Below are 22,580 nucleotides of genomic sequence, written 5' to 3' on the forward strand. Positions count from 1 at the left end.
CACAGCCAGTTGCTGCTCCTTTCTGCTGCTTCAGATAAGTTCTTTACTGTGCGACGCAACTCTTGGCCACTGAATCCGACGTCTCTGAGGAACCGGGTGTCACGGTGCGTGGTGTGGAATAAATCTGTGGATTCAAGTGCAGAGTAAGAAGTATTTAATGAAGACAAAAACATAAAAATAAACAAAAGAAAACTACAACGTACAAACTTAATCCAGAACAAACAAGGCAGGGCAGGAACAGAACTCAACACGACGAATACACGTAACAAATACAACGAACGAGCACAGGACAGCAAAGACAGGAAGACTAATATGGGGGGGCAAACAAAGGAGGGTAACGAGACAGACAGGTGGAGCAATTAAACCAATAATCAGATAACAAGGGGGAGGGATTAAACAATGACAAGAGCACATGGCTCAAAATAACAAAACACCCATGTGCATAACAAGACAGGACAGACATGTGACATAACCCCCTCCCTACAGAGCGGCTACCAGACGCTCCATCCGACCCGGGTGGTACAGGAGGGACAGGCCAGGGGGGAAACAGGAGAGACAGACCAGGGCAAAACACACAACACGAGAGTTCAGGAGGGAGGTGGAATGGTGGAGGATCAGGGGGAGGGATGGGGGGCCAGGTCCATGAAAGGGAACAGAAACCGGGGGTGATGGTTTAGCCGGGGGCCAGGGCGAAGCAGACGACCCATCGGGCGGCCACAGCGAAGCAGACGACCCATCGGGCGGCCAGGGCGAAGCAGACGTCCCATCGGGCGGCCACGGCGAAGCAGACGACCCATCGGGCGGCCAGGGCTAAGCAGACGACCCATCGGGCGGCCAGGGCGAAGCAGACGACCCATCGGGCGGCCAGGGGGGTGAAGACCCTTCGGGCGGCCAGGGCGGTGAAGACCCCTCGGGCGGCCAGGGCGGTGAAGACCCCTCGGGCGGCCAGGGCGGTGAAGACCCCTTGGGCGGCCAGGGCGGTGACGACCCCTCGGGCGGCCAGGGCGGTGACGACCAGGGCGAGGGCGACCATGGCACAGGAACAGCAACAGACACCGGCTCATGAACAGACCCCGGCTCATGCACTGGAACAGTCACTGGCTTTGGAACAGACATTGGCTCCGGCTCTGGAACAGACACTGGTTCTGCCTCCGGCTCTGGAACAGGCACCGGCTCAGGAACAGACACCGGCTCAGGAACAGACACCGGCTCAGGAACAGATACCGGCTCAGGAACAGACAACGGCTCAGGAACAGACACCAAAACTGTAACAGCCACAAGAACAGCCACAAACACAGAAACAAACACTGGCTCTGGCACTGGAACAGGCACTGGCTCTGGAACAGACATTGCCTCCGGCTCTGGAACGGGCACTGGCTCTGCCTCCGGCTCTGGAACGGGCACTGGCTCTGCCTCCGGCTCAGGAACGGGCACTGGCCCTGCCTCCGGCTCAGGAACGGGCACTGGCTCTGCCTCCGGCTCAGGAACGGGCACTGGCTCTGCCTCCGGCTCTGGAACGGGCACTGGCTCTGCCTCCGGCTCAGGAACGGGCACTTGCTCTGCCTCCGGCTCAGGAACGGGCACTGGCTCTGCCTCCGGCTCTGGAACGGGCACTGGCTCTGCCTCCGGCTCAGGAACGGGCACTGGCTCTGCCTCCGGCTCAGGAACGGGCACTGGCTCTGCCTCCGGCTCAGGAACGGGCACTGGCTCTGCCTCCAGCTCAGGAACGGGCACTGGCTCTGCCTCCGGCTCAGGAACGGGCACTTGCTCTGCCTCCGGCTCAGGAACGGGCACTGGCTCTGCCTCCGGCTCAGGAACGGGCACTGGCTCTGCCTCCGGCTCAGGAACGGGCACTGGCTCTGCCTCCGGCTCTGGAACAGCAGACACGGGCATGTCCAGGATCTGAGCCAGACGCTCCAGATAGTCCGTAACTGCCTTGGCGGCCACACAAATGGGCATTTCCAGATCTATTTCAGACTGGGCAGACTGGACGTGCTCAGTCTCTGACTGGGCAGACAGAGCATGTACTGTCTCTCGCTGGGCAGACGTGACGTGAACTGTCTCTCGCTGGGCAGACGTGACGTGAACTGTCTCTCGCTGGGCAGACATGACGTGAACTGTCTCTCGCTGGGCAGACGTGACGTGAACTGTCTCTCGCTGGGCAGACGTGACGTGAACAGTCTCTCGCTGGGCAGACGTGACGTGAACAGTCTCTCGCTGGGCAGACGGGTCGTGAACAGTCTCTCGCTGGGCAGACGGGGCGTGAACAGTCTCTCGCTGGGCAGACGGGGCGTGAACAGTCTCTCGCTGAGCAGACGTGACGTGAACAGTCTCTGACTGGGCAGACGGGACGTGAACAATCTCTGACTGGGCAGACGGGACGTGAACAGTCTCTGACTGGGCAGACGGGACGTGAACAGTCTCTGACTGGGCAGACGGGACGTGAACAGTCTCCGAATGGACAGGCGCAGGTCTCCTCCTCCTCCTCCGTCCCTTCTGACGGATATGCGCAGACTGGCTTAAACCATCGACAGGGCTGGCTAAAACCATCGACGGAGTACCAACACTGGACGGATCCAGTGACGATGATTCTCTTACCGAAGAGACCAGTGGAGAAGACTCTGCTGCCCTCCTCTCCTCATTCCTTTGAGCGCACAGGGAGAAATATTTTAAAAGAGAAATCCCATTCTCCCTTTCTGCAGGACAAAGTTCGCTCCGCTGAATCCACATAATGGCTCGTTCGTTCTGTCACGGTGCGTGGTGTGGAATAAATCCGTGGATTCAAGTGCAGAGTAAGAAGTATTTAATCAAGACAAAAACATAAAAATAAACAAAAGAAAACTCCAACGTACAAACTTAATCCAGAACAAACAAGGCAGGGCAGGAACAGAACTCAACACGACGAATACACGTAACAAATACAACGAACGAGCACAGGACAGCAAACACAGGAAGACTAAATAGGGAGGCAAACAAAGGAGGGTAACGAGACAGAACGGTGGAGCAATTAAACCAATAATCAGATAACAAGGGGGAGGGATTAAACAATGACAAGAGCACATGGCTCAAAATAACAAAACACCCATGTGCATAACAAGACAGGACAGACATGTGACACCGGGTTGTAGAGTGTGCTACAAAACCTCGACAACCCACTTCCACTGGATAAACCTGGACTCTCTGTTCTGCTTCAGTAGCCAGATGAGCATACCGCAGTTTCTTCCTCTCATATGCCTCATCTACCGCATCCTCCCATGGCACTGTTAACTCTATCAGTTGAACAATGCGTGCTGATCCAGACCACAAAACAATATCTGGTCGTAGGTTAGTGGTGGCAATCTCATGTGGAAAAATGAGCCGTTGATCAAGATCAGCCAGCATCTTCCAGTCCCTAGCAGCTTCCAGTTGTCCTGGGCGAGAATTGGTGTTAGCACCTTTTCTTGGCGGTTGCTCGCCTGGGCGGAGGAATATTGTCTTCTGCGTGTAATGTTTAGCTAGAACAGGCGGCAACTTTTTGGTCATACTACGCTTGCCTTCCAATGCTAAAGCCAAACATCGCAATACTTGGTCATGGCACCAAGTAAACCGACCGCTAAGAGTCACCTTACATCCTGTCAAAATGTGCCTTAATGTGGCAGGTGATGAACACAAAGGACAAGAGGCATCCTCTCCTACCCAGAGGTTTAGGTTCTGCGGTGATGGGAGAACATCATATGTTGACCTGATAAGGAAACTGATCCTACTCTCTTCCATTGACCAAAGATCTTGCCAGCCCATTTCTCGTTGTTCCACACTCTCCCATCTCATCCACTCTCCCTGCTTGGCCTGGGAAATGGCCTTTATACATCTCATCCTCTCCTCCTGCTTTCGCACCTCGTTGACTACCAGCTTCCTCCTTTGAGCTGGGCCTGCCTTGTGCCATTTAGGAGGAGCTAAACTGAGCCCAAAACCCCCTCTTCCATGCTGTACCTGTCCTACGATATCTCCAATTTGAAGGTCAGCCTTTGCCTCTACTACAGATTTCTTTGCTGACCACTTTCTACCAGTTTTTACCACAGGTGCTGCCTCCCTTAGACATTTGTGGCGTGACTCTGCTAAAGTCATTTCCAGTCTGACCTTGGCACACTTAAACTCCTCGGTTAAGGCAGAGACTGGCAGCTGCAATACTCCTTTACTATAAAGTCCCACTCTGCGTGAGGCAGCGTGGAACTCCAAACCTTTTCCTGATGTATGAACTTATTAACGCTTCCAGCTTATCCACTGTTGTCAAAGAATCCTCGTACACAGTCAGTGGCCACAGCAACCTTGGCAGTAGACCAAACTGAAAACACCAGAGTTTTAGTTTGCCTGGTAGAGCACAGCTGTTTATGCTCTTCAACCCTTCCACTGCTTGTCGTCTAACTTCTCCCACTCGAACTGTGTCCTTTAGATCCCCATCATACCATCTCCATAGACTCTTCACTGGCTTCTGAGAAACTGTTGGTATTGCCTCACCATTATTGAAGAATGTTTTATCTACTACCTTGCCTTTAATTATTGAAATGCTCCTTGATTTAGGGGGCTTAAATTGCATTCGTGCCCATTCAATATTATCTGTTAACTTCCCCAATAACCGATTAGTGCAGGCTACCGTTGTAGTCATGGTTGTCATGTCATCCATGTATGCTCTGATTGGTGGTAGTCGCATCCCAGAAGCCAAGCGCTCTCCTCCTACTACCCATTTTGATGCCCTAATGATTACTTCCATTGCCATGATAAAAGCCAGTGGAGAAATGGTGCATCCTGCCATTATTCCAACCTCTAAGCATTGCCATGTAGTGGTGAATTCTGGAGTTGAGAAACTAAATTGCAAATCTCCAAAATAGGCTTTCACTAAATTTGTTATCGACATCGGTACCCTGAAAAAATCAAATGATGCCCAAAGAAGCTCATGTGGCACTGAACCATATGCATTAGCCAAATCCAGGAATGTCACGTGGAGCTCCTTCCTCTCCTTTTTAGCTGATTGAATTCGTTGCCAGATAACACTGATGTGTTCTTAGCATCCTGGGAATCCTGGAATGCCCGCTTTTCGAACTGAAGTGTCAATGAAGCCATTCTTTACTAGGTAGGTTGACAATCTCTGAGCAATAATGCTGAAGAAAATCTTGCCTTCGACGTTTAATAGTGAAATAGGGCGAAACTGACTGATGCTTGTAGCATCTTTTTCTTTGGGTATAAAGACTCCTCCTGCTCGGCGCCATGCTCTAGGTACAACCTGCTTTTCCCAAGCCACTTTCATCAATTTCCACAGAATTCGTAGAACCTGTAGCGACTGACCGAATCCTGTTTTCCTTTCACTACTGAACAAATATGAACACATATATGTTTAATTCACAAAACCTTGAATCATGTGAAATGGTGCCCCTATGTCTGCCAGCAGGTCATTGATTAACTCCATTTATGACGCATTGCGCAATCAAGAAACAGGTCCCCGTTGTTCTCGAAACCCTCACGTGGTGCACACCACATGGACAATATGCCCTAAGGATACACACACACACACCACACATACCCGCACACAAACGTCCTTTGTGTGCAACTTAGGATAGGAATGTCCTTAATGTATATAACACAGAATTGTATCTAACCTTCCTGTATGCATGCATATCTAATTAGTTTTGTCTTATTCTATAGATGTAATTGGAGACTGGTCTGTAACTTCAAATCTTAAGTGTATTTCTAAAGAAAGATTACCTAACAGTATCATCTTCTGTAAACTCTCCCTCTTGCTAGGTCATAAAACTTTATGACCCCCAAAAGGAATTCCCAGGGAATCACAGCTCCCACTTGAATTCTGATAAAGAAAGAGGAATAGACTCTGCAATTATATATTGTCTATAAGTATAACCACTTAAGAAATGTATAAACATGAATTTGATCTTTCCTAGGCCATGGTAGCCGGTATTATGGCTTTATAGTCGTGTGAGTGAACATTAAATGTGTGTAATTCTGCATATGAATGTAACTTTATGTTTCTTCTACTCTTTCCGGCCATTCTTGGTACCTGTTTGACCGTCTTGTTTTGACTAAACCAGTCATACATAGGATATTACAGTAAAATGTATTGTTCTGTGTGTACAATCTTTCTGGCTAGAAATGACAAAATTTTATAGCATCATCAATTATCCTGACAAGACAAAGAAGAACTTTTCCCGCTCGAGATGCTCTAAGATGATCGGTTCACATACGCGAAGCAGGCGTGAACCCCTCCTCTCTATAAGAAACTGACACAGGAGTTTCTCGAAGAAGAAAGCACTTTCCCTGTGAGAGGTGTCCGGTCCCATGGCTCCTTAGGGAGCATTACACCGCGTTTCTTTTCTTTTCCTTTCTTTACTAAGTTTTATTTTCATTCTTCGCCTCTCCCTCCCGAGGGAGATGAACGTCCTGGTTGCGTATGCAACCCACCGTTCCCTGAAGGAGGGAACGGAGGACGTAGTCGACGCCGACTGAAATGGGATCTCGCTAGAGAGCCTGTCTTCTTCGAGTACTATTGAACGAGCCAATGTAATTGGCGTGCGTGATTCGCATCACACACTCCGCCCCCGCGGCGCGGGTATAAATACGGAAGTGGATGCACGCACTAGTTGCTTTTCGCTGAGGAGCCGAGAGTAACCCGGGGTCAGCGGTGGTCCAGCGGTAGTGGCAAGGGGACTATGTCCTCCGTTCCCTCCTTCAGGGAACGGTGGGTTGCATACGCAACCAGGACGTTCCCTTTCAGTCGATAACGTCGGACGTAGTCGACGCCGACTGAAATGGGATCAACCATTGAACACGCCACTAACGCTGCCACCTTCCAGTGCCTAAACCAAAGCCTCCTGATGCCCCCGCAAACTTAAGGCGGGGAAGGACAGGGCTTAGGCCAGGGAAGTCACTGCTGTTCCTACAGGACCACTGGGAAAGCGTTCCCCGTACGTTGGAAGGAAGGGACGCTGCGGAAGCCACATCCAACCCAGAGGGAGGTAATGTGGAGAATACACATATGAACTGGGCGGAAACCGGGCAGTCTAACATATGGAATGTCACTGGGGTGGCTCCAGCCTAAGACGGGGGGAGACACACCGGACAGTGACGGCAGAGAGACTCTGCCGAGGGAAGACACGGGCTCACCGCCGGGAGCCGTATCGTGGAAGAATACACATATGGGGTCACCGAAGGGACCGCAACATATGGACCCAGCCTAACACAGGTTCCACACTGCTTACGAGTGGTAGGCCTAACACCAGACGTTCCGCACGTCCGACGTCGGAGGGGTGTGGAGGAACTCAACAGGGTTCAATTTTAAGGGGACTCAACTGGAGTAGAAAGGCGCACGTATCCAGTCCATAGGAGGGGAATGGCGCAGCAAGCCGACACTTGAACCGGGCTCACGGTGAAACTGGCTTCATGAGAAGGGAGCCCACGTGAGGCAGCGGTTCAACTAGGTGTCGTCCAGCCCCCAACTCTAGAATCTGTTTTAGCAAAGCATATCGTCAACGCCCAGGCGGAGCACTTTACACTCATCATAGAGGAGCTCAACACCTAAGTGGACATGTTGCATCTCGGATCTTTGCCGAAATGAAGGCAAGCACTAAGTGCAACTTTGCATGGAAACAGCCTTCCCTCTCTGCTGAATTCCAACAGATATTTGAAGAGCTGGTCTGAGGTCTATGACTTGCATTCTGTACACGTCCAAGCGAACGGACAGAGAAGCCAGGGCTGGATCTGCCTCCTCCAGGGCAGCGCTTGCAGGCTCACCACCTGCTCCTATTACGGGAGAGGTAGGAACCTTGGGCACAATCCGAGCCGGGGTCTCAGCTTGTGAGAGTTAGCCGGCCCAGACTCCAGGCACAATACGTTGACCGAAAGCGAGCAAGTCCCTACCCTCTAGTAGAGACCACGCGAGCAGGAGAACTGATATAACAGAATTTTTAACTCACTGCCTGCAGTGGCTCAGGGGCGGTCTCTGCAGTGCAGTCGCACCAGGGACAAGGCCCAAGAGGATAAAGAGGGACACAAGGATTTACAAGACCTTGCTCCTCAGGAACCTGACGATCAGAACGTGCTTCTGCACACTTCTGCAACACGATGAGCGTCGTTTAAACACCGAGGCAACATCATTTTGCGGGTGAAGGAAAACAGCCTACTGCAACCCATTTTGCAGGAAAGAGAGCACTGAAGTGATCGAAAGCTTTCAGGATCTCCTCTGGAGAGAAGACGCACTCAACGACTAGGTTCCACTTCTAAAGGCGTAAGCACGCTACCCCATTCTAGGGGGTGCTCGCAGAAGTGATGGTAACTATCACACATTCTTGTGATAGCCACCTGAACCTCCGCATTCAGATGTAAGACCGCCCGGAATCCCCGGGGGAAGAACGCGTGTGCCATCGTGCCCCGCCCCCGAAGAGTTTTCCGGGGAAGTCAGGAAGGCTGTTGACGGGAGCCAGGTCTAGTTGGGCCAATAAGGGGCAACTATGAAGACCTGTTCCTCTCCTGACTTGGCACGTAGGTGCAAGTGACGGGCGCAAAAGACAGGAGCATTGCTCAACACAACATGTGAAGATCACTGGGCTTCAGGAGCATTTTCTGCTCAGCACTTGGGTGTGACAAGTTCACTGAGCTTCAGGAGCATTCCTGCTCAACACCTGAGTGTGATAAACTCACCGAGCTTCAGGAGCATTTCTGCTCAACACTTGAGTGCGAAGAATTTCACTGAACGACAGGAGCATTTCTGCTCAGCACTTGAGTGTGACAAGTTCACTGAGCTTCAGGAGCATTACTGCTCAACACCTGAGTGTGATAAACTCACTGAGCTTCAGGAGCATTTCTGCTCAACACTTGAGTGCGAGGAACTTCACTGAGCACCAGGAGCATTTCTGCTCAGCACTGCGTGTGATGAATTCACTGAGCTACCTGTGATGGACTCACTGAGCTACAGGAGCATTGCTGCTCAACACCTGAGTGCGATGAACTTCACTGAGTTTCAGGAGCAATTCTGCTCAACATGAAGAGTGATGATTTCACTGACTTGCTGGCGCAAGGCGACCATGAGTCGCAGTCACTTTTAGAAGGCTCACTGGGGTTAAACGCATTTCTGCGGGCCCCTGGGGCAGCTGAGTCCCAGTGTTTGTCCAAGGGTAGTCCGCTCGGTTTACCCAAACACTGGCGGAAAAATAAAACCGGGGGGGCAACTGAGCGGCCCCGGAATGGTCATGACCCAGCCGGACCCAGGGGATGGAGTCTCCACTTGCCCTGGCTATAACTGTCGTGAGGCTCGATGGCGGCACGATTGAGTAAGCGGGAGGAGTGGAACAAGGCGCCTCAGAAGCGTCTGACTCCAAGGAGGAGAGCATACCGCATGAGCGCACGGTCTGGATTACCCTCGTGCATGCCATGGGTGCCCTAGCCTGCAGCAACGCCATGGCACGCAAGAGGAAGGGGCTTGCCCACAGGCTTTGTAAGCTCTGCCCGTCGGAACAGACGAAACTCACAGGCCTTAGGGGGGAGACGAGGATCCCCCCAAAAGGCAGCGGCCGCCGGACACAGGTGCACCTGTGTCGACAGACCGCTCCAATGGAGGGACACCTCGCAACCCTTCACCGTTCCTCCATCAAGGGCAATGAGGGGGAAAAGCTAGTCAGGCAGTTTCTGGCAGAGAAAGATGCTGTTCACCACCTGACAAGCTCTCCATGCATTTCGGGAAAGAAAGGCACTGGGGCGGCGAGCTGAGAACCAGCGCGGCCCGCCCCAAGATACCAAACTCCAGATTCCAACCGAGACTGAACGGGACACGGTGGAGGTTCCACTCGAGCCCGGCAGCCTCGGCGGCCCGTTTCAGCATAGCTGATAATTCTGGATCCGGCACGGGCAACATTGAACTCCCGGAGGGAGACAATGCAGCCGAGTCATCATCTCTAGAAGTCAGCTCACCCTCCGATGCTGCAATCGGCGTCCTGTCCTCCAGGGGAGCCCCGAGTGAAACCGCTGGCCCACCCATTACAGACGGACCAGCAGACAACACAGGAGGCTCCAGTGGTTGCAGTGGAAGGGAGGAGTGAGGAGCCCACAGGGAATGGTTACCGGGCGGGACATCCAACACTATCCTCCGGTCACCCATCCCACACAGCACCCGAGGGTGGGGCATGGTAATGGGGACTCGCTCTCCGCGAACGAAGGCGAGTCTCGCCCTCAACACTGCGACAGTCATGTTCCCATAGAGAAAACATGAGCTGTCCACAAAAGCTGTCTCAGCGTGCTGTAAGCCAAACACGTGACACAACAGTTGTGACCATCAGAGAGAGACAGGGAACGACCGCACCCAGAAACGCACAGGCGGAATGACATCTTGAAAAAGACGCAAACGCACCCGTGTTGCTCTTTCAGAAAATAGGACCGTCACCAGTGCCGGAGCACACAGGGGAATGACCGCGGCAACACTGAACAGAGAACTGAAACAGTGAAGCACTCACTTTTCCGCCCTCTAACCAGCCATCAACACACACAAACATTTAGAAATTTGTTGCTGTTAAAACAGCAGTTGAGAGCTTAAAGCTCGCGATCACCGCTGCACTCGCGCTGTAGAACACCAGCACTGGGAGAGTCTTCCTGAAGAACACCGACACACTCGCTCGTTGTAGACAACAGCACTCTCAGAGACATCAAACGATCGGCTCCGAAGCGAAAGGCAACTAGTGCGTGCATCCACTTCCGTATTTATACCCGCGCCGCGGGGGCGGAGTGTGTGATGCGAATCACGCACGCCAATTACATTGGCTCGTTCAATAGTACTCGAAGAAGACAGGCTCTCTAGCGAGATCCCATTTCAGTCGGCGTCGACTACGTCCGACGTTATCGACTGAAAGGGAACTGTGAACTATTTCCTTGGTAACTTCACGTTCGGTGAACCTTTAAAACTTCCCGCGAGTCTGCTCGCCCCGGAAGACACGAGAGAACAAGCCTATAGCGCCGAAGGACAAACACGCACACGACTCTGCGTTCTTCAGCTCACACAAAGAGAACCATATACGCAAGTATAGGTTATTGATTTGATTTGATTTGATTGATGTGATTTCTTGTTGCCTCTCTAAGGGTTATTGTCTGTGATTTTTGCGATGCTGCGATCACCCCGGTGATCTCTCTCATCCTGACCGTTAGTTTCACTTTCTCATCCTCTATCTTTCTCTCTCTCTATATATATAGAAATATATATATATATATTTCACTCTCTCTCTCTCTCACTCAATCTCTCTCTCTCTCACTCCCGTTGTTATTCGTTTGTCTCGTTAGTTTTACTGTTTATTGTACATACATGTATCCCGGGTTTAAATGTAGAATTCTGTATCCGTAGTTTCATTTTATTAAAACCATTATATTCTTGATTGCTAATTGTCTAAAGTTCTCATTTTTACAAAGTCAATGAAGTGTTCGACCCTTTTGCTACAAAGCTTTACAATTCGTTACTATTTCAGTAACCTAAATTTTATAATAACAAGAAGGTGATTTTTCATGGCCAGAAAATTGCTTTTTTTGGAATTATAAGAAAGAGATAATTTTTGTTGAAAATTGATAAGTTAATCTTACGGCCGTTTGCTGGACAAACAGATTGTTCGATAACTAAATTAATTCCATTTAAGGTTATCTCATATAATCGATCTGTAATAAGACTATTGATATATTAATGACGAACCATAACCCATTATGGTGATCATTCATATATACAATCGATCTATTTTCAGCTTCGATAATTTAACTGTAATATGCAATATATTAATCATTCATGATTAATTATTAAATTCCCTATATATAATTTGAGCTAATTTAAAGTAAGACTCATTGTCGCTACAGTTTGGTGGAGAATGCGGGCATATTGAACTTTGTTTTATGAGCAAATTCAGTTTCAATCTATGAGTATATTGTGTATTAATATATATATATTTTTTTTTTATGCGCGCTCCAGTGAAAGTCGCGCAACGCAGTTCATATTATACCTGTCCCTGTAAAGACGAAGCAAACTCTTTGCAGCTGGTACATGTTAATATTATTTAAACGCCTGGTTAAGACGAGAATCTCTTTCTCAGAGCAAGACGTAAATCTGATCGAGAGCGAGTTTCCTCTCTTCAGTGGTAAAAGGCCTTCCATAATGTCGTTATTGAATTCGTGGTTAACCCCGTGATATTCAACAAAAACGGTAAACTCCTGGTCAAAATTGGTTTAGCTACCCAATTAAAGATCTGATACATTTAAATATAAATCTAATACATAAAAATGTTTATGTGAGTAACAACAGACGGAAATTCCTGTTGTTTCACATCTGCGTGTTTTCACAGCGAAAAAATCCTGTTTCACGCTCTTGTGCAGTACAGCACCGAAAGATCCACAGAGATCTGCTTGTTTATTTGTGATTTATTGCAGGAATTCAGCGCACGACGCGAACTGAAAGCTCTTAGTTTGAATCACATTAAAGTCGGTTGTAATTCCGCTTGCTAAACACCAGAGGGCGGCCTTTAAGTGTTTAGGAGTCTCGAATTACGCCCCGCCTTCTGACTTCAGCCTGCATGAGCGCAATTACGCCATCTTGTGGCCGTTTCAGATAATGCTCTCTTTACTGCTGAATTCATTTCCCTGTGAATTAAGGGAATTCATTTCCCTGTCTAAATTCTCAAGAATTATTTGCATTTAGACCTTTGCTCGTGCGAATATTATTTTGTGTTAGACAAATTTTTACTTTACTTTACTGTTGTTGTTAATTATTATAAAATTTTATCCTGATTTCTCAATCTCTTTTCACGCTTATTTTAATTTGGTTTTAAACCAGTTTAAATTTACATCGTGTTTGCCTGTCAGTCACTGATATCCATGTGGAGGAAACAGCGCCACCCTGTGGCCTTTCCCCCTAAGTCGGTATCACGTTTTTCCTCCTTTCACTCTGTTTTGAATTGTGCATCTATCTCATCTTCCCCTTTTTGATTATTTTATAGTTATTAATGATACTTTACGGTGTTATTAGCTATTATAGGATATCATTCTGATTTCCCTTTTAATTCTTTCCTGCTTGTTTTAAGTTTTAAATTTAAATAAGTTTTGAATTTTGAATTTGAATCAAGTGTTCTGTTTACCCAGGCAAAGCACAGAGAAGGAATACGCCCCCTCGTGGTGAAAACCCACTACTGCGGCCTGCTTCTTCTATCTACAGTGTTTCAATCCTGTCTCTTTATATTTTGATTTTAATTATTTTTCCTCTCTTTTGGGTTAGGTTATTTTGATAATTACCAACATTATCATAATTCCCTCTTTTTATTATTATTTAGTAAAACCTTCGACTCTTATTGCTACATAAATAATTACTCAATTTGGTTTAAACAAACAAGCCTTAATTCACTTTAAGCTTCCCTTGTTCATCCTTTTGTGTATCTATTGTAGTACTCCCTTGGTGATTTGAAGTCATCTCTGGTGGTGTTCCGGCCAGCAGGGTTGTCCGACCAGCGTTACCAACACCCTACTGTGCGTGAATCTCGGTTTCTTTTATCTCTGTCCGTCGTTGCGGCCCGCAGTGCTGACATCAGCAATTTGGCACTCCAAAGGTAGTTAACCAATCCAGCCGACACAAAAAGGCAATTTCTGGGACCAGTACCTAAACCGGGGCCTAAAAAGAGGCCACTCCTCCGGGAGGGTTCTGGGGAACAGCCCAATTTTGTAGTGTTGTCTGGCGGTTGACATCTTGGCTTTGCCGAGTTGTGTTTAAAGTCACAAAGGCTGTTTGGGAGGGCGCAACGCGACACAGAGTAACGGAGGGCCGAGGACACCGCGGTTGAGTGTTTGGGAAGCGCCAGGGAGGTTGACCATGCCACTGGTTCTCACCGGAGTGGATTCAATTCACCGCAGGTAAACTAAATTTTAATAAAAACCCATTCCACCTACTATGAGCCACAAAATACTAGATATCTCCCGGATATTTTAAGTGTTTGGCCCATCTCTTCTCCAAGCCAAACTTTCTTAGGTTGCTATCTCGACAACCCCACTCATCCGTAGGCCCTATCTTAAACCCTATCAGCGGTAGTCGGCTTAGGCCTCCTTATTCTCCCTAACACTTCCGGTGTTAGTATTTATTCCAGTTCATTTCAGACCTATTCATTTTCATTGTTTCCTTTCACTCTGATCTCTTCTATCTCTGTGTTCTGTTGTGATTTGTTTCTTTCATTTCACTTAGAGACAGTAACCTGTGAGAGCCACCAAGGAAGCTAAATAATAGAATAGAGTGACAATTACGCAGCCGGTGTCATCACGTGACCCGCTAGGCTACTGCCTGTCAAATCTCTAGTTCGGGTCCTTCGTCGACCCAAATCAATTGGCTTCGCTAACTGTTTACATCAGTTAGCCCCAAAATTCTCATGAACGGCATAGCCCGTATGAGAATAGCTTGTTAAGCTTAGAAGGGACTTGCATTGGTCTCTTTGTTTGTGTATGTTGTGTTCCTCTCGCCCGCAGTGAGCCAGTATGTTCCTGTCCTACAGTCATGGTCGAGAGCCATGACGACCCCCTTCCTGCCCAAGGACGCCAGTGACCTGCAGCATCTGAGCCAAACGCAGCTGGACACCGCGCTGGGCAAGCTGATAGCCCTGGATCCAACCCTGAGCTACAACTACAAAGACTGGGCCAGAATCGTCGGAGGCATCGCACACAACCTCGTCCCCCATGCAAGGCTCAGCGAACGGAGTAACATCGACCTGGAGCAACAAGCAGCAGCGCTTCTGCTTCAAGCGGAGGAGGCACGGAAGGACCAGGCCCGAACCCAGAGTCGCCTTGATCAGCTCCTCCTCGAGACCCAGAACCAGCGCGAGAAAGAGGACGACACAGATCCAGAGCTACAGAAAGAAGTAGAAAGACTTCAATATGCCCTGCAAGATCTTCGCCTCTTCACAGACTACCAAGAACAGTTGGAAAGAGAAGCCAGAGTGGAACTCGAGGCAAAACTCCAACAAAATGACGCCCTCCTAGAGAGAGCAGAGACTGAACTCAAAGAAAGTGGCATTAAAGCCAGTGCCTGCGAAAAACACTTGCAAGCGGCCCGAGCTAAAATCCATGAGCTTACTCAGCAGAGACACGATCTAAAAAAACGAACTTGACATCGTTCACAGAGAACTGAAACACTCTTATAGACTGCAGAATGACCGGGAAGGGGAAACGCACACCACAAAGTTTCCCCTAACCAGCCGGTCCGTACCTTTCAGCCACAAACTCAAAGCTGAAAGGGGGGTTAAAAGCCCATTGCTCAAGATGTCACCAGCCAGCTTCCAGACAACCCCTGCCGCTAACCACGGCATGGCCCCCAAAGAACTCACAAGCTGGCCAGAAACATCCCTACGTTCAATCCAGACCCTGCAGGAGGTGATGACATTCACTCTTATCTACAGGACATTGACTTTCACTTGCAAACTGTCGCCAACTTGACAGCTTGGGACAATTTGTATCTGTTAAGAATCACATCCAGCGGTGATGTGCGCAGCTTCCTAGACCGTCAAACAAAGACTGTCAAAACTGACTACCAGCAGCTGCGACAAGCTTTGATCCGAGCATTCTCTGATCCAGAATCAGACCAAGCCATCGCCATGGACCTCAAGCAGACAAGACTTGAAACAAGCCAGGTATGGAAGAGGATTTCAACTTCGGAACTCTGTTTCTCCGAAATCTGCATCCCACAGTGAGTCATCACCTGGCCTGTTCACGGACCATGTCTGCCCAACAGCTACGAGACTTGGCCCACAAAGCTTATGTCAAGCAAAAGACTGTGTCCAACCAGACTGTAAAAAACCACAGATCTATGTCTAAGCATAAGAACCGAAACCAACGCCCGGTCTGACTACCAACTGACTGAGCCAAGCACCCCGAACACTGCTCGTCAGCCAAAGACCACAGAGCTAACTGTCACATCACAAAGTGACAGCATCACCCAAGCTCCACAGCTGACAGCTGCACACCCTGAATGAGACAGCACACTTCCTCATATCAGGTACCACTATCCCAAGGTACCAGAAAATGCTGTTTTGGCTATCTGCACCCGCAGACAGCCACACAAAACCGGTCCTAACCACCCATTGATCGTCAGACCTGCCCCAATGACAACATTCCTGGGCAACCTGGTCGAAAAGGGGGTGGGCCGGTAACTCCTCCTGAACATCACGTTGGAAAAGGAAGTGAGCAGGGAACACACAGCATCACATCTTACGGTGATCTCATCTCACCTTTTCAAAAAGACTCCAATTTCAAGCTAAGAGACAAGATCGAACTCTTACACCTCAAACTTGTGAACTGAACGTGCAATCCCACAGCCAGAACGACATCCGGCTCAAAAAGGTAGCTCCCATCCACCTGACAATTGATTCTATGAGTCTGATCCACCCAGTGCACACCTAAAAAATGAACACTTACCCACTTCTAATTGGCAAAGACGTGCTAGATCGCTTTGAACCGTTACTGGACTTGAAACAGCTCAAAGTCTGGGCTCAAGTACGAGAACTTGACCCCCTCCAGACACAGCCAGACGGTCGATCACAAAGGTCACGGGAACTCCAGCAAAACCAGACTTTCAAGTCACAGAGTTCACGGAAACTCCCACAGCCAGCCATGAAGACACAGACTCAACACCAACTGTAGGTTCGAATGCGCTACCATGCACCTTACAGCTCACCAAAGACTCTGATTCCTTCTGCCCCAAGGTCACAACTGACCTGCAGTTGAATGATGTAACCACTACTGACTTTGTACTTGCACTATGGGCAGACAACTCAGCCATCAGTGTCTCACTATTCAATGCTCTCAGTAAGACACACCAGACCTTCCTTCTGCCAGCAAGCGCACCCGTTTTCCTTTAAACACGTACCCATCAACCATGATGACGGCCAAAGGTGTCTTCGCTTTGAACCTGAACTGGAACCACCGGTGTCTGACCCATTACTTCCTGGTCCTTCCGGACCCGCCCCATGATTTCTACATTGAGGTAGACATCCTGACTCACCTCAAGGCTCATGTGGACATCATTAATGAGTTAGTGTGGGCCCCATTGACTTTACAGCCCCCTGTTGTTCCAACCAACACTGAGAACCTCCTGTCAGGTCAAACCATTCCTGAGGTTGGCACCCTAATCAACGAATAGGACACTGAATACCAGCTTACACCAAAGGGGTCGCCGTCCGGCTCAACATGCGTTGTGGTCAAACCCTAAAACCACACGCTGGGCTTCTTTCAACCTTCACCCGAATGTGTTGAACTTGGACTCACGCTGGAAGCCACACCCCTTACTGAAGTGTCATCGCGTGTAGTCTACATCCTTTTCAACAACTGTGTGGCGATGGACACCACCATTCCAAAAGTCTATCGGGTGGGATGGCTAGTGAGCCACGACTTCCATGACTTTGAACTCACACTACCAATCATTGGGCCCATCCCATCTTCAATGATACCCGAAGGGAGCACAAACCACACAGTGTTCACAGCACCCTTCAAACTCATCTCCATCACTTCGGTCATGCCAATGGACAAAGACCAGGTAGGCAGAACAGCACTGACAGAGGACCAATACCTTGCAGTATACAAAGTCTCCAGACAGCTTGCTTGCGAGACTGACGACACTGCTGCACCTCTGCCTGCCAACACGACAGACGACACACCAACAGAGGAGCCGTACCCAGGATTTGAGTCTCAAGTTCAGCAAATTCTAAAAGACGCTGATGCAATTAAAAATGATGCAGATCTACAAAGACTCAGACAAGTCCTTTACAAGTTCAAAGCATCCTTTGCCAAAGACTCTTTAGATTGTGGTCTCACTGAACCCCACACTGTGCGCATCCCAACGCACCCTAATGCTCCTCCCACTTTTGTCAGGCAGTCAGGCAAGATCCCCATCGCTTCACACGAACCGGTGCGAGAGATCATCGAATCCAGGCTTGAAAAAGGTGTCATCCGTCCATGCAACAGCACCCATTCTGCCCCCATCTGGCCCGTCCTCAAACAAAACGGCAAGTGGCGACCCACCATTGACTGCAGGAAACTGAATCAACAGGTGCCACTGTCCCGATGGCCCATGACCCAGCTGGAGCAAGAAATACCCAGAATCAGAAAAGCCACAATCTTCTCAACACTTGATGAGGCCTCTGGATTCTGGACCATACCTGTGCATCCAGAAGACCAGCACAAGCCAGCATTCACGTTCGGCAACAGACAATTCACTTTCACCAGGTACCCATTGGGCTATGCCAACTCACCTGCTGAGTTCAACATCTTCCTGAACAAGGCATGCCCAGATGCCAGAATGAGAGGTAACCTTATGTGCGTTGATGATATTCTCATGAAAAGCACAACAGTGGCTGACCACCTGAAAGAGCTAGACTATGTTTTCAACCAATTATCCACTGCCGGTGCCAAGAACGCCCTCCACAAAGGACAGTGGTGTCGAACCAAAGTCAACTATGTGGCCCCACTCATCGGATCTGAAGGCATCAAACCGCAGTCCAGCCGTATTCAAGCTGTTCAAAACATCAAGCCACCCACCAACATCTCAAGCTACAAGCTTTCTATGGGTGCGCAATTACTCACGGCAGTTCAGCGAAAGCTACTCAGACATTGCGAAACCTCTAACTGCCCTTCTGAAAACAGACTGCCCATTTGTATGGACAGAAGTTAAAGACAATGCCTTGAATGAGCTAAAACGACACTTATGCACAGCTCCATGTCTGGCTTACTCTGACCAACAAAAAGAGTTCTATCTTGAAGCTGGGTTCTCCAACCACTGTCTCAGTGCTGGCCTGTACCAAAGGCATGATCAAGACAAAGGAATCGTTACATATGTCAGCAGGACACTTCTCCCACCAGAGACTAAATTCTCAGACTGTGAAAAAGCCCTGCTCTGCACTGTATGGGCCATCCAGAGATTCTCCAACTACATTGGAGCCAGTGCATCCGAGATGGCGTGGTCACCAATTCACGCATAGCCACATGGTTAATGGCCCTCCAGGGGCGCAATGTTGAGGCACTTATGCTCAAAATCACAAGTGTGCGCTAGGCCACGGCCTGGCAGCCTGCCAAAACTGCTCTGATAACACACCAGCTGCGACGGTGAATGTAGAAGAACCCCAACAACAACAACTGACCTGTCACAGGTACTTTAAAGAGAATGCGTGTCAAGGTATGCCCACACCCTACATCGATGGATATTCCTACCACCATGAGGGCACCCGTCAATCAGGTGCGGGCATGCTGTAGGTAAATGACATACCGTGCCCACCACAATACTTCAAGTTGGGCCCGCAGTCATCACAATATGCTGAGGTAGCAGCCATCCTCATAACGCTGCACATCGCGTTGACGCATAACATCAAAGAACTCCTTATGGGCACAGACTTTAACTATGCCAGACTCAGTTTCCCATACCAACTTCCAGGCTGGAAACAAAATGGCTGTAAGCCAAACCACATGCCTGTCACACACCAACACCGGTTCCAGGCATGCGATGACATCACAAGAACAAACAACATGATTGTCTACTGGAAAAAGGTGAAAGGACACTCAAGGCAACCGGGCCTTGACAAAGACTTGAATGACCAAACCCATACCCTCACCAAGCCTGGCGCACTTAACGACTAGCTGTGGTCACTTCAAACCCGCCCACCCACCCTGAAGTTTGAAGTGATTACACACAGCATAAGAACTTTACAACCTAAACTGTCTACCTCACAGCAGTTTACGCTAGCTCCGCTGTTTACGAACACAAACATAACGAACATGCGGGCTTCTGACACAATAAAGACTTTTGCTTCACCACCTCTCAGACCCCTCCAACCAACCCTTGACTGCCGTCTACACTCACTGACAACCAGTTATTCAGAACAACATGACACCTAGCACATGCTGCGTGCACAGAGCTACATTCTATGTGTGCACCGTCTGACACCACAACGCAAAGACGTGTAATGCAACGGCGCAAAGGGGGGATAAGGCCAATGTACGTCCATGACGCATCATGCGCTGCAAACCACAGCACCAGAGCCACTGACAATACACTGAAGCAAGCGACATGCCAGCAGCAAGATGTGGCAAAACATGGGCCAAGGCAAGCTAAACCTAGTTGCCACCCATGAAATAAAAAGACTGCCCAGTCCAACCAAAGACAACCCTCGCTGTTTTTTTTTCCTCCCCTTTCTTTCTCTCTCTCCCTGTTGTCTGTACCAGGTTGCTGCTGTGGTTTGCCATGCCGTGCTGTCAGCCATCCAGAGGTGCCACCGAGATAACGACTGAGACTCCTGATCACCGACTGCAGGACCTACACCCATCAAGCGCATGTTCGACTCATCCAGCCCCACAAGGCCTACAGAGCACACTACCCCAGCACCGTAGCCAAATACAGCTGGGCAAGTGCCCGATGGACAGAGGACTCCCTCTCTCACGCCAAGGCCAAGGTCGAACACATGTCCAACCAACTTGGGAAAGTGACTGTTACACAATCAGGACTCTAAAGCACCAACTAACACTCAAAACGGTTCCTGGGAGCGTTGCTCGGAGCCGTAGCTGCCGCCAGAACTCTGTTCGACACTGGTATGCCAAGTGTCCAGACAGCAAACATAGCCACTGTGAAACAGCATGTGGTTGAAATCCAGACTGAACTTTCACAGCTAAAAGAGCAACTCACCACGCAGAGTGCATCTTTCCAAACCATCGGCAAGACATTGAGAAGAACATGGTCATTCTCAACATTCACAGCGTCCTGCTGAATCAGACCATGAACTGCATGAAACCGCTGTTTACTGTCTTCCAGAATGACTTTGCCCAAACTCAGCTGGTTACAGCCCTGATAACAGACATGCTTGGGAGGTTAACTCCTCAAATGACAGCCCAACCACGGGTAGAATCCCACCGTACTTGAAACCCTTAAGCCTTGTGTTAACTATGCTGGTTTCCGCCATCACCAGGCCAACTGATCCTCTACAAATACACCTGGCCTACTCTCTGGGTAGCGCCATCCTACTCTACGTCGATCACGAGCAGAGGGAAGTGGATGTGCTCTTGAACCAATCCATCAGCGAGTCAAACCAAGTCTACAGACTTAAAGACATTGCCAATGTCGGGTTTTTGAAAAGCAACACCCACAACAAGGCACACATTCCAGATGTGGTGGCCTACCACGACAGCTGCACCTGGCCCCAAACCTGCACATGTGTACCTCACCAAATTCATTCACTATCTCTGCCCTAGCAAACCCTTCCTCAGACACAACACTTAAGGAACCTGCGGTTGCAACCCCTGGTCAGCGACACACGCTGCCCAGCCAAAGCTAAGCCTCGAGCAAAAGTCACAGAGACGCAAGCAGAGATTGTAGGTGACAGGTGGCTCGTTAACACACCTGTGCGTACAGCTACTCTCACTTACGACCAGCATGACACAACCAGCCGTGTCAACATGCTCAACCACAGTACGTGGATTCAAGCCCCGAAGGTGCCATATTCCACCGGAATGATCTGGCATTGTACCATCTTCCGAGCAAAGAGTACCAGACAGCACTGGAACTCCCATCCTTCAAGAACTACAACTTCACCTTAGATCCAGAACTGGAACTTATCGAGGAAAGGGGGGCCCAATTCATTGACATTTCTCCGGTCAACACAGCCATCCAAGCACTGTCTCGACTGCCCGTTCTGAACACTTCATCTGCGGTCCTAGGCTGGACCTCAGCCGACATTGTGCTGTGCATCTCTACAGGTAATCAGCCACACTCTGACACTATGCGTGGCATGCATTCTGTACAGAAGACTCCACCAGATGTGACACAGCCGAGCTCACGAAAGCCGTGCCTGAAGGTCTCAGACGGAATCCCCGGAAAGGGGGTGCCAAGTCAGAGACCACGCCAAACCTCATCGAGCTGAATCCTCAGCTTTAAGATCCACCTGCCATCCTACCGTCAGGTTCCACCTGCTACCCTACTACCATGGTCCACCTGCTACATGACCATCAGGATTCACCTATCAGTCGGCCATTGTGATGATTGTCGTCCGATGATGTTCACACAGGGACTTCATCCGACGAAAAGGGGGAATATGTAGCGACTGACCGAATCCTGTTTTCCTTTCACTACTGAACAAATATGAACACATATATGTTTAATTCACAAAACCTTGAATCATGTGAAATGGTGCCCCAATGTCTGCCAGCAGGTCATTGATTAACTCCATTTATGACGCATTGCGCAATCAAGAAACAGGTCCCCGTTGTTCTCGAAACCCTCACGTGGTGCACACCACATGGACAATATGCCCTAAGGATACACACACACACACCACACATACCCGCACACAAACGTCCTTTTTGTGCAACTTAGGATAGGAATGTCCTTAATGTATATAACACAGAATTGTATCTAACCTTCCTGTATGCATGCATATCTAATTAGTTTTGTCTTATTCTATAGATGTAATTGGAGACTGGTCTGTAACTTCAAATCTTAAGTGTATTTCTAAAGAAAGATTACCTAACAGTATCATCTTCTGTAACTCGCCCTCTTGCTAGGTCATAAAACTTTA

Source organism: Siphateles boraxobius, unplaced genomic scaffold (assembly GCF_051911475.1).
Source record: "Siphateles boraxobius isolate OS27281-9 unplaced genomic scaffold, OSU_SipBor_1 52, whole genome shotgun sequence".
Taxonomy (NCBI): domain Eukaryota; kingdom Metazoa; phylum Chordata; class Actinopteri; order Cypriniformes; family Leuciscidae; genus Siphateles; species Siphateles boraxobius.